Source organism: Cyprinodon variegatus, unplaced genomic scaffold, assembly GCF_000732505.1.
Source record: "Cyprinodon variegatus isolate N-32 unplaced genomic scaffold, C_variegatus-1.0 Scaffold221, whole genome shotgun sequence".
Taxonomy (NCBI): domain Eukaryota; kingdom Metazoa; phylum Chordata; class Actinopteri; order Cyprinodontiformes; family Cyprinodontidae; genus Cyprinodon; species Cyprinodon variegatus.
In genome coordinates this window covers 479,956-492,972 of record NW_015150674.1, presented here as the reverse complement: position 1 = coordinate 492,972, position 13,017 = coordinate 479,956, and the positions used below count along the sequence as shown (strand labels likewise).

At 38.9% G+C, this 13,017-nt stretch overlaps 1 protein-coding gene across 1 annotated transcript in view; it reads right to left on the bottom strand.

Annotated features, from left to right (window-relative positions):
• lars2 (leucyl-tRNA synthetase 2) overlaps positions 1 to 5,044 on the bottom strand; it is a 49,111-nt gene extending 44,067 nt beyond the window's left edge. Inside the window, exon 1 of the mRNA XM_015380732.1 lies at positions 4,900 to 5,044. The gene's annotated coding sequence lies outside the window, so the exon portion shown is untranslated. The remainder of the gene's footprint in view (positions 1 to 4,899) is intronic.
• Between the last annotated feature and the right edge of the window lie 7,973 nt (positions 5,045 to 13,017).

The following is a 13,017-nucleotide window of genomic DNA, read 5'->3' as shown; positions in this document are numbered from 1 at the left end:
GATTGAGGAGCAGATGATGGGTTTCCTCCTGCTTGGAGAAGAGTGACAGCTCTCCTCCTCAGCCCTCCACAGGATTGTTTTTTTTCACCACTGCTGTTGTTGTGTAACAGTTGGCGGTTTTCACACCATGTCACTCATACAACAGCGTGGGTTTTTTCAGTTTTTTGTGAAATGAGAGGTTCATTCGCCGTGATGCGATTAAGGTTCTGCGTCATTGTGGAGCCCTGGACATGCTGTTCCTGCTAACCCGCATGCCTGCTCCAAGGACTGAATGACAGTTTTACATTCGACTCAATTATGAAACAGGCTGTACATGAGATTCAAAAAGTATACACTGTCCAGTTAAAATTTAAAGTTTTGTGATGTATAAACTACGGTGGAATGTAAAGACCAAAATGAGGTTGATTTATACAAAAAGAAAACAAATGTAAAAGAAAAATGCTGTAATCAAAGAAAAGAGAGAGCAGCAAACATGCTGGAAACACAAAACCTGCAAACCATAAGTGAGGCTAACCCAAAAAGCACATTCAAAGGAAAAATGCTGCAAGTCACAAAAAACCCTACAGGATAATAAAAGCTGCAAACGTTCTCTGTATGATGGAAGTACTCCAAACCAGTAGGGGGAGACATTTATCAGCACATGTGGTACCAGACCACAGACCTTAATAAGATATAATGTTTATGTACCAGATTAGTTGCAAAAACATAATCTGGATCTGGATCAATTAATCGATTAATAATGGGATAGCCAATCCTTTCATTCCTTAGAGAAGATTTAAAAAAAAAGTTAAACCAGGTTAAACTAAAACTTTTCAACTTGAGGAGTTTATCTTAAATGCAAAATATTTATATATATAGTATTTTACAATCTTTGTATAATTACTGCACTAAGTGGGTTTCTCTGACAGCTAAAGGCATGTTTTAGAGTCTCTATACTCCAGTCAACGATCAATCTATTAGAAAATTAGTTGACGGTTATTTCGATAATTGATGGATCACAATTAATCTGATTAATTGTTTCAGCCCTCTTTAGTATTACTAAGCTTTAATAAAGAATAATGCCAGTTCTTGTTGGTTGGAACACATTCGTCTGTTGATCATTATCAGCGATTGCTCAGGTTTTAACAGGGAACCTTAACAGACAGGTCTGAAAGTTTTGGATGAACAATAATTGAAAAGTAAATCAGACTGCTAAATCTGTGAGGTGAGCTGTGGTCAAGACATCTCTTTAAAGTCTGGCAGATTAAACAAACGTTTGCCAACCAGAGTCAGAATGTGGCACACTGACTGGACCTCCATCAAAGAACACTGAATCACTATATCAATCAATATTTTATTTTGTCATCATGACAGGCACAATGCCATTTCATTTGGAGCATTCATACAGTGTATGGTGAGTGATGAAATACAGTGTAAAATTGTGCAAAACCGTTGCTTGGTGTCAAAAACACCCACAATAAAATAAGCACAATCTAAACAGCAGCATGCAATAAATAATTCAGAGCAGGTGCAAAGAAAGAGAAAGTTTTCAACTCAGAGCAAGAAGGTACATACAGTTAGGTATTTCCTAAAACCGAATCAAAGTAATAAAAAAATATCTATATCATATATCTATTCAGCCAGGTTATTCCATCTTCCCCTTAAAGAGGCATTAAGGAGTTTTGTAAGGATACTGCCACCTGTGGCCAAAACCCTGAACTGCAGCACTATTCTGCTCATTCTTGTTGTTGAAAAGGACTTTTTTTTTTATTACTTTTTTCAGAATTGGTGTCTGAATTGAGCAGGATGTCAGCTACTTCTCAATATCCAGAAAATCCATCTTGAAATGTAACATTGGATTGTTAGCTAGGTCGGACCGTTTTAACATGTTACATGTTAAAAGGGTCCAAAATGTTCATGTTAGAGGGGTGGCACATAAAACACTTATGTTAAAGTAACTGAATATGATAAAGTAAACGCAAAAAAGTGGTTGCATTATTTTTTTTAGTGTAGATGTGCTTCACATTACATCCACCGAACTTCAGACCAGAAGTAAATCAAGGAAAATTGGCTTATACATCGCCGCTGAACTACTTTGCTGTCAGTCTGCTCATCAAACAATGTTTTAGTCATGAAGGGTAAAATAAAAAGCCTATTTTAAAGATATTTCTCAGTAAAAAATGACATAATGTCTCCTTAAAAGCTTTACTTTAAATTGAATTGTACATAAGATAGGTCCCCTTAAAGATCTAAAAAGGTGTTAAATTTTTCCTTTTTTTCGACAAATTTTTTTTAGGTTACCAAAATCTGTCCTTTTTTTTTTTTTTTTAAATAAACTTTAGGCTAAGTATAAAATGACAACATGTGGGTCGGAAAGTCAGGTGCAAGTTCCAAATGCATTGCCCACAATAAGTCAGAGTGGTACATAAACACGGTTACTAGGGCAACCCATGATTCCCATAGACTCCTCCTTCACCAATGGACTTGAGAGGGACTGCTAGCCTGACCTGTATAGAGAATAATCTCACAGTAGAGACGCATCTGGATCTCAGACGGCAAGACCTTTAGAGCTGCAGTGTCTGACAACAGGCTGAGATAAAGATGCAAATAAGGTACATAAATAATGACTAACTGGTTTATCTGAAGCTGGGGAAGAAAAGCTGATTCTGTTCATCTAAGGGAATATATTACTACAATAAACGATAAGAGTTAAACTTCCTTTTAGAGAGATTAATTTTCAGACAACCCAGACGCATAAGCCTTGTTGTTATATAAATGGAATCTGACCAGCCTGAAGGGAGGATAATTCTCCTGAGGTTAACTCTCAGCATTTTCAACCACAGGGGCATAAAAAGTACCCTCCAAACACCTGCTTGTAGGGATGAGTTTTTTTTTCTCCTCCCACCAAATCTCCCTGGAGTATTAGCTCAGCATCGCAGAAAACAGCCACCAACTGCAGCTGGGAGAGCCGAGCAATCGAAGCAAGGCACAACTCTGAGTGAGTGGGCAGGGGCGAGAGATGGAGATGATGTTTCTATGGTGACTGGGCACATCCATTCGGGAGTCTCCAGAGAGGAGGGACTCAAAACTTCTGTTAACAAAACCCCTGAAAAATATATCTGACATAAGCCTTTAATATCATCAGATATCAATAAAATTTAGTTTATTTTTTTACATATGTGAAATAAAGACCATGGGGAAAAAAATCCTGTATCTAAATTGTAATCATAACTCTATTTTATCGTTACCTTTAAAAAGAGGTCAGTTAGGTATCGATCAGTTGTCTATCATATATACTGTAACAGTTTTATTGCCCAGGCCTATTTGGCTGTTTGCTGAACTTGCAACTATAATGCAATTTTTAGTGGCAAAAAGACCCTCTTATCTGAAAGATGACATGCACATGATCCCATTGGATAAAACATCACAGTTTAGCAAACACAAAAAGACTCTGCTTTGTGTGAACCTACTTGTTCAAGGTTTTTAATTTAATTAATACCTGATCATTGTCAGAAATATAGATATTTTTATATTTGCCTGAAGAGATGATAATTTGTTTTTGTTTGAGATTTTAACAATAAAAATAATCTAGTACATAATGTGTATTTTTTTAACCAATCTGCTTATTTCTTTGGCAAATTTCTGCTACATTTCAATTGAGTAAAGCTCACATATTAAAAAAATTAAAGAAAACAGCAAGAAAATGAACATTTGGTCACTTTGATCACAGGTAAAGTCATAGAAACATCCAGAAGTGCAAGTTTTGGGACCGACGCAATTAATTATAGCTGGTGATACAACAAAGGATTTGTTTTTTCTTAAACTATAAGAAAATCAAACTGGTCAAACATATAATTTTGTATCCGGGATGTATATCTCTATAGTTTAACTTTATAAATCGAACAGAGAAATTAAAATATCAGCAAAACACTATATATTTATTTGATCCCTTCTTGGCAAACTCAACAAAGCTATACTGTTGTTCATATTCCATTTTATTCCCTTGCCACAGACTCCCTGTTTGTTTTAAAGCACATTTAAGAGTTATTCTTCATTTTGTTTGGCTTTTAAACTACATCAAAATCTTAGTTTTATTTTAATTCTCCTGTTTTTACTGTTACCTCTGTTGAATATGCATGTGCTTTATTTTCTGAACATGTTGGCTTAGATTAAAAATAGTCAACAGTTTTACAGAAAAGACCAAAGATTAGGATTTACACCTGAAGAGAATGAGAACTGGACTTATAATTTCAACAGACAGATTAGTAGGAAGGTGTTTTTTACTACAAAGATTGTTTGTCTGCTCAACAGAATTGACTGATGATTCAAAGAGCCAAAAATAATTTCCTTGAATGACAGATTACTACAGTTTTTGTTTTTCATATAGACCCGAAGTAAAGAGAAACTAAATAAAATTAAAAAATCAAATATAAAATAAATGTACTGTTTATGGTAGATGCTTCACTGTGATTTTACATCTGGTTACTGACATGAGTTTCCTGATAACAAAGGATTTGGTCCTTCTGCCAGTCACTTTTTAATCATAATGCTTCTCTGGAACATTACCGTTTTCTATCAGGCAACAATGACTCTAGCTGCATTATTATGTGTGCAAACTCTGAGCCTGAGGTGCTTGTAAATTGTGTAATATGCACTGCTGCAAACAAAGTCTAAAATATTGTTTTATTCTGAACATCAAAGATATTATTCTGAGTTTGTTCACATAGCAGAGCGTTTGCTCCCCCGTTTATCCCTTAAACAAAGCTAATCCACTCCATTTCAATATTGTTGCTACATTAACAGATATGTCTTCTCTGTTTTTTTCATTCTATCTGTCAAATGTTTTTTTATGTATATAACAAATAGAGAGAACCGAAGCTTAGTAAAATAATTATACAATTTACTACTTAGACCACTTACCTTCGTGTTTCAGAGTCTTTTGCGTCTCTGCAATACTAATACCGGTAATATACCAGCAAACGTCCAAAATGTCACATTTTTCATTTAAAACCTACATTAATGACCGTTTTACCAGAAACATGACAGCTCCATGGGCGCCGCCATCTTTGAATTCAATAATCTTTATTGACTCTGGTTGCGTGCACAACTTTCTGTTTCTTTTTTTTTTTTTTTCTGGTTGAGCTTTTTCCTTCGACTTCTCACCACTGATAGACATAGCCGCTTCTCACATGAGCGCAATCATTTTAGTATAGTTTTTAACAAAACAGAATTAAGTCTCACTTTTTCACTTAGAAAGGAAAAATTACACAGTATTAATAGAAAAACTGAAGTTTTTTTTTTATATTTGCATGACAGAAGTGCCACTTTAGAGGACAATGTCTAGATGTTCTAATTGAAACAATATTTACTTTTCTACATCCATATTATCACATCTACTAATCTAAAATGCATATTTGTTTGATTTTCTAACCTTATTGTTCTTTTTTAATCTGATTTTTTTATATGTTACTTTTTCTTTTTGTAGTCAATTTCAGCATCATCGCTTTATTTTCTATTCAATTACATAGTTGGTGCTCAATATTTAGTTTCATTTAACAATTTTAGATTATTTTTTTTTCCATTTTCTTCCTAAATAAAAGAAGCAACTTGATAACAATCCTTTTATTGTTTAAGTTGTACGACAATTCTGCACTGATAGATTTTAAGGCATTAAACATCCTAGTGTTTTTCTATTATTATTCTTTTTTTTTTCTGTGTTGCTGAAATGAGGCAATCAAATTTCCGGGGAACTCAGGAGACAAAGTAGAAACTAAACACAGAAAACAATAAACACAGATCTATTTAAACCTCTGTCTGTTTCAGAAGATATTACTATATTGATTGTATAAAACTTGCTCAATCACATTTATGTAGGAACGTCACCCATATCTGCACACCCTTTTCACAAATCCAAATGGTTTTGACTGTGAAAGGATAAGAGACACAGAAACTATATGTGCTGCTGAATTATTGAAACAGCTCATGGTGGACTTACGTTTTAGACATGAAATATTCTATCTGATAAATGAACTAATAAGTCCAGTGTCAAGTGTGACATGTTGGAAATGATTTTTTTTTCTTACAACCTGAAATGCTGTCATGTTTTAGAAGTAAGGTATATCTAGGTTTTGATGTATGCTGATGAAGGTCAGATTCTGACATTTGAATTATCCCGAAATGAAGCAAATTCTCTCTTACATTTCTCCTAAACAGAGTGCGGCAAACATGTATATGTCAGTCACTGATTTAGCAAGTTGTATACTGCTCTGTGGTGCAGTGGGTAGCACTGCTGCCTTGCAGCAATAAGGTTCTGGGTTCGATTCCCGGCCCACGGTCTTTCTTCATGGACTTTGCATGTTCTCCCTGAGCATGTGTGGGTTCTCTCTGGGTACTCTGACTTCCAAAAACACGACTGCCTAATTGGCTTCTCTAAATTGTCATTAGGTGTGTGTGAATGGTTGTTTGTTTCTGTGTTCAATTCAGTACAGTTTGGTGTAATGTTTGATGGCAAGGACTAAGGGTAAAAGGTTTCCTCCATTTACACTACTCCTCTCAAACTGATCTCTGCTGAGTTTCGCTAACCATGCCAAGCTTGGTTGTTACATATGCATATATATAGATATATGGAAGAGTTATATGTGTATATATTCTTATCTTGTGTAGTTGGATGTGTGTATATATAAAACTGTAACTGGAGCGTGTAACAAAAGTAATTTCCCTCTGGGATTATTAAAGTATTTCTTATTCTGATTATGATTATGACCATTTAGACCTATCCTATACTCCTATCGGTGGTCCACGATATTGCAGCTCTAAAGGTGGGAATTACGCAAACAAAAATGGCGGCATTCAGGACCTTTTGTGCCTGCTTAGCATCCTCCCCCCAGATTTCAATGAGAGCCTCGGCCTCAGCATCGTTCCAGGTCGCACCACGCTCTTTTGATCCCATTAATTGTTAATAGGCTGAGAGGAAGTTTGCATTGTGAACAGGTGAAGAGATCTGTGAATTGCAATGCCGGAAACGCCGGAGTCAGCTGACTGTAAATAGGAGATGATGTGGTCTGGTCATGAGCTCTTTATCACAGAACCGAGCCACAACTGAACCATGCCGAGCCCTACTGTTGAACTAGTAGGCCTACTAGATTTAGCGTGGTTCAGTTGTTTCTTGCGCGGTCCAGGTCAGTTGGGTTCCATTTACACTCCACAGTTATCTCAGTTAACATGCTCGGACCGTTCTCGGCACGGTTTCAAAAGGGTAGTGTAAATGACGTTTTTGACTTCACCAGGTTTGCACAAACCTAGCTGGTATTTTGGTCTTTTCCTCCATGATCTCGACTAGAACAGTGATTTTTTGAGGCAGTAGTTGGGCAACATGGACTTTAAGCTCCCTCTACGAGTTTTCTATGGATTGAGATTTTGAGACTGGTAAAGTTCTCAACAACTTTGAATTGCTTTTTTATAGAGCCACTCCTTCAATTCCCGATTTTTGGGGTCTATGTCAATCTGGAAGACCTAGGTATGTTCAACTTAGCAGTAACTTCAGGATTTGAGTTCCTTTTTTTGTAATATTGCGAAATAATGTTTTATTAAAAGACTCGCATGATAAGAAATCTATACCTTCTTTTATTTAGCTAGTAGCAAACAAACATGATGACTCCCATTAAATTACTTTTGGTCATAATTTGTTAATGAAAATGCAATGAGCATAACACACAACACATGAATGATAAAGATATAATGGTGTTTAAACCTTTAGTGAAATAAAGCTTGTTCTAGCTTCACAAACAGCAGCTCAAACATGTTAGCATGGCGTACCATGCGCTCCATTTTTTTCTTTACCTAATAGTAAACACATGAAATGATCAAAAATCATCAACGACATAAATTATTTAACTAGAAATTCTCCCTGACCCATGCCAGACCTCTACCTCTGTATCTCCATTTGGGAGGCTTGATTTTTTTCCTTCTGCATTTATCAGTAGCAGGCCACAGCAATGATGTCCTCAGTGCCACAGGATTGCTGAGCAGAGTCAGCTGCAGGCAAACCTTCGTCCTCTCGTTAATATAAACCATAGACATAAGTTCCCTATATCAAAAAATTATTATTATGATTTATGGCCCAACAATGTCTTCTGTTGTGATCTCAGCACTGATGCTTGGTCTGATTATTTATTTCACACACCTGCATAGCTTCATCCAGTTGTCATTACCTGCTTATCTGATCCACCTGCATTAGTCTCTATTTAACCAGCCTTCAGATCAGTCCTCGGTGCTAGATTATTCGAGCCATGGGTGAGAATTATTCTACTGTACTTATATTCTGACTACCTGATCCTGAGCTGTTCTCCCTCTCGACCTCTGAGGTTGCCTGTTCCCTTCTGATCCATTTGCCTGAGCTGTCTTCTGACTCCTGCCTGATATCTGCCTGCTTGTATACTGACCGGAACAGTTTCCTGACCACTGAGTCTACCTGACCTCGTCCAGCCTATCAGCCCCACTTTGTACTGTACCTGGAACTGGGACCTGTCTCCGCCTTGGATTCTCCTTTGGCATATCACCGGATCTCTTACATCCTGGCTCTGACAACCCATCACATCACCGACTTCGGCTTTGGCTTCGCCCTCTGGATCGTCCTGCCTTCATCCGTCTGCCTGGTTCTTATCTTCTGCCTGTCCTCTGACCGATACATCAGCGTATGGGACTCTCTCTGCGGCTGTCGCTGCGCTGCGTTGGCCTGCCGGCCAGAACCACCCTCTACCTCTGGACTGAACTATAAGACCAGGTTAATTATTCACTCGTTCGTGATCAGACACTTCCAGAAAGACTCTGTCATTCTGTCATTAACATGCTGTCTCTACCTGCAGAGGTTTCTGCCTTAGACACAACGCCGTCCAACTCGCTTCTGTTTTCAATAAACATTCTGAGAAATCTAACAGTTTGTCGGCCTCGAATACTGGATCCTTCAGTTCTGAGCCTTGACAGTCTTCTGCAAATACTCCCCGTTGTTGGGTTACCTTGGATCAATTTTTATTTTATTACTGAAACTGTTATTTTTGACTTTTTGCCTAAGAAAAGAGGGTCATAAAAAAAAGAAAGTGGAAAAGAAAGACCTTCCAACACCTGCGTCAGTGAGCTAAACCTTGGGCTTTGCTCCGACTTGCCCTCGTATATCAGAGTGAAAAGATGTCTTTGCCTGAGGCAAAACAGGACATGGATGCAGAGGAAAAATGAGAGGGAGATGGATTTTTTTGCACTAAGGAGATGCTAACACACCACATCTAACCCCCAAGTGAGCAGATACAGAGTCACTTGATTCTCACCTCTACAATGAATAACCTACAATTCTAGAAGAACATTTTGGCTGTTTTATTAAAAAATTACCTCAAACACAATGCCAATTTAATTTTCATATATTTTCTTTTCTATTAACTTTGGCTTTTGATAGTATTTTTCTTCACATTTTTGACAGCTTTTTTTTTATATTTTACAAAGTTTTACTCTAACTTATGCAGACAATTTTTGATGAAAGGTAGTGATGTTATGTCCAACACAGAGGCTTCGATGCAGGCTTCAAACTCTATAGGGTGGTTATGGTGAAGCAGTGGGCTGGAGATGGCATTGCAAAATGTCACTGGTGACTTTTCAATACCATCACTGTTCATTCAGACTGCTTTGAGGTGAGAGGCGGAGCTTTGAACATTTGGCACGACTCTGTGTATTTAAGATGGCTGAAGCGCCAGTTCATGTCACTGGTCTACACATATTATATAATAAAATCACCTCTCATTTTTTGATATCCAGAGTTTTTTGATTATCCTTTCATGGAGCAAACATTAAGGGAGCATTTCCAAGTGTGGAAATATTTCGATTTTAAGCCACTTAAGAAGGTAATGTATATTCAAAGTGTTTATTAGAATACCTAAAGCCTACACTATCTAGTATTATAATATTCATGGTATGAAGTTATGCAAGAGTGGCATTTCTTAAAAATGCCAAATATATAACAGGTATGATGCATAATGTAATAACAGCTGATTGTTCACAGTTGCAGGAAATTAGTCCCATCAGCTGAGCGGTATAAAAGGAGCCTGCTGCCAGCACTGTGATGCTTGAGTGTTAACTCTAGTGGTAATGCAGAGCCCTCTTAACTTTGATCTTTGTTAAGAAACTCATTTCTGTGAGTTCATGTTTGATTCCACAGAAACACTGATGAGCTCTCAGATTCCACTCTAGTTCACAATTCCTGGACTCCGAGAAATCCTCTGCAGGTCCTCCATGTTATCAAGATAGACTGGGAGCTCCATTCTTCCTTCCTCTTTGGACCAACTCAACCCTGTCGACCCTCCAATATGCCATCTGTTCATTATTTCACTGAAGTTCCTGACTCATCTGCAAATAGCAGTCTTCCCGGACCACCACTGAGACTCGCCATGACAGAAAATTTCAACTACGCAAAGCTCCTGGGATTATCCTGTTCCTGAACCATTTGATTCCAGATCCCACCTTATCATACTTGGAAAAACAATTTTTAATTCTACCTAGAGATGCATCCATGCATATGGCTCAGATAACTTACCCATGACAGAACACTTAGGCAAAGCTGACCCAGCAGACAATCTCAGCAGTAGCAGCTAGTTTACATGCAAAGTGTCCTGCAGTGTCCACACACAGCAAAAGGTCCTGCAGCACGTTTTGAGCAGCAGGAGCAGTGCATCTGAGCAGCTGAAGCAGGGCCTCATGAGCATCTGAGTATCTGACACGCTGGACGCACTTCAGAAGCAGCAGCTGCTGGAGTTGGAAAAATCTAACTTTTGCTGCTCGACACGCCATATCAACCAATCAGAGAAGCTGATCTGGGAACTGGCAGGGAGACAGACACAGCGCTGCTGATGCAGATCACTATGATCACTCCACTGAAACTGTTTATTTCTGAACTGCCCCCTCTCCCAAACACATCTCAAGTCTCCACTAAGTACGGAGCCCATTCCCCCCATCCTGCTCTCCCTCCGCTGGCTGGCGTCGGGGCTCGCCGGTGCACTGGTGGAGCTCGAGGTCTGGGGTGGATGCCTGGGTGGCTACTGGCTCATGCCTGGCGGCATCTCCGCGGGCCCTGGCCGGCCGGGGCCTTGCTGGGGCTCCTATCTGGGGCTCAGGACCGGATTCACTTCAGGGTCACCTTTCTGCACATGCACAGGAAATGTACTGATCCAACCTGGTGGACACTGAAGGGGGGACCCGAGATACACTACACGAAGGGTTTTTATCAAAAACATAATTAATATGTACAAATACGTAATAGCTGTATTAACCTTACATGTAATCAGAGTTTTATGGGCCCCCAAGTGTTAGGATTCCAGTTTGTGTGGGTTGTTTTTGTGTTTTCCTCTCTCCACCACCAGGCGGTGCCCTGTCCTCATTGGGCCTCCTTGCACACCTGCGGCTCGTTGGATCATTATCAGAGGAGTACTTGAGCAGCAGGCTGTCACCACCTCGATGCCAGAGTGTTTGCCAGTATTGGGTACTCCAGCCAAACTGAGATCAGCAGAGTCTAACCTTAGCATTGTTTCTCTGAGTCTGAACTTGTTTTTTTTTCTTTGTTCTTCGACAGGAAGACTTCCTTTGTTACTTGATAAGCCTGGACCTTCTACCCCTGGAAGGAATTACTGAGCAAGGGGAAAACCTCCACATGATCCGTTCAAGTCCACTCCTGGAAAACCAAGTGACAGTCTACTCCTTTGCTCCTCTGGGTCCAACGTATGTCTGCCTGTCCGCTCTCCAACGAGATCCCTCTTCTCTGGATTAAACCCCCACAAACTGGATCCAAGGATAAACCAAGAACCCCCCAAAAGTAAGTGCCTCTCCAGCAATATTCAAGCCTCAGTCAATTTTCTCACTGTCCCTGAACTGATCACTGTGATCTCCCCTTCAGAGTTTCCGGTTCCGGTTCACCAGTCTGCTGAGTTCCAGCATTGTTTCCCCACTGAGTTTCAATCTCCATCAGCGTTTGCTAACCTACAGTAAACCTGTTAAACTTTTACCCTTGGTCTCTGAGTGGTTCTCTGCATGTGGGTCAGATCTCTAAAGCCCATTGTGACACCAAGGAACCCGGAGCCCTAGGCAACTGCCTAGTTTTGCCTAATGGTAAATCAGCCCCTGTATACGAGGCACAAAAATGAAGCAACACGCAATTTTTTGGCTGCTTCTGCTGCATGCGGTCTAAACGTAGCATTAGCAAAATATCCCTTTCCCGTCCCTCAGCATAATGCTGCCAGCTCTACACTTAGTCTGTTACATAAAATCCTGTTTTAAAAAATGTCGCACCCCTAATGGTCTTGACTCTCAATTCCAGAGATCACAGTGAGTATTAAAATTTACTTCTGTGTTAAAATTAGGTATAGATATAAAGTAAAAACAAGCTAAATGTGTTTTAAAATTGCAATAAAGTTGACTTGTCTTAGCTTCTCTTCCGTTATTTTTTCTCTTTTTCTCCATACTGCTGAAACAGAATGACATGTAAGGAAAAATTATATCATATAACAGGAGCAGATGGAGACTCAGTTTCCTCAGGGGGGAGTTTGAATGAGTTAAGGCAATGTATTGCTTGAAATATGAGATAAAACATGTACTTAATCTGCACTATCTCAGAGAAACTCTTCCTCGAGATATTTTAGATGATTTTTTATGTAATTAAATGTAAAAAAAAATGCACTTTTTAATTTATTTTCTTGCTTGTATTACATTGGAAACTAAAATTTGTGTCTGAAATACAACATTGTGTTCATGTCAAGCTCGCCTACTTGTGTCTTTCAAAAAAAATCAGTGCCGAAAGCAACAAATTACCCTTCTTTTCTAATAACAAACGCCTCCCTATTCCCAACATGACAAGCAGCCAATGGTAATCACCCCCTTCTCTTGATTGCATTTCATCAACAGAGCAGCAGATGACAAACAACCTTACAGAACTGCAGGGGCAGCAATGTTTTCAGCAATGTTTCCAGTGAGGGCAGACTTGTCTCTACCTGTCCAAGGGTGACCTTT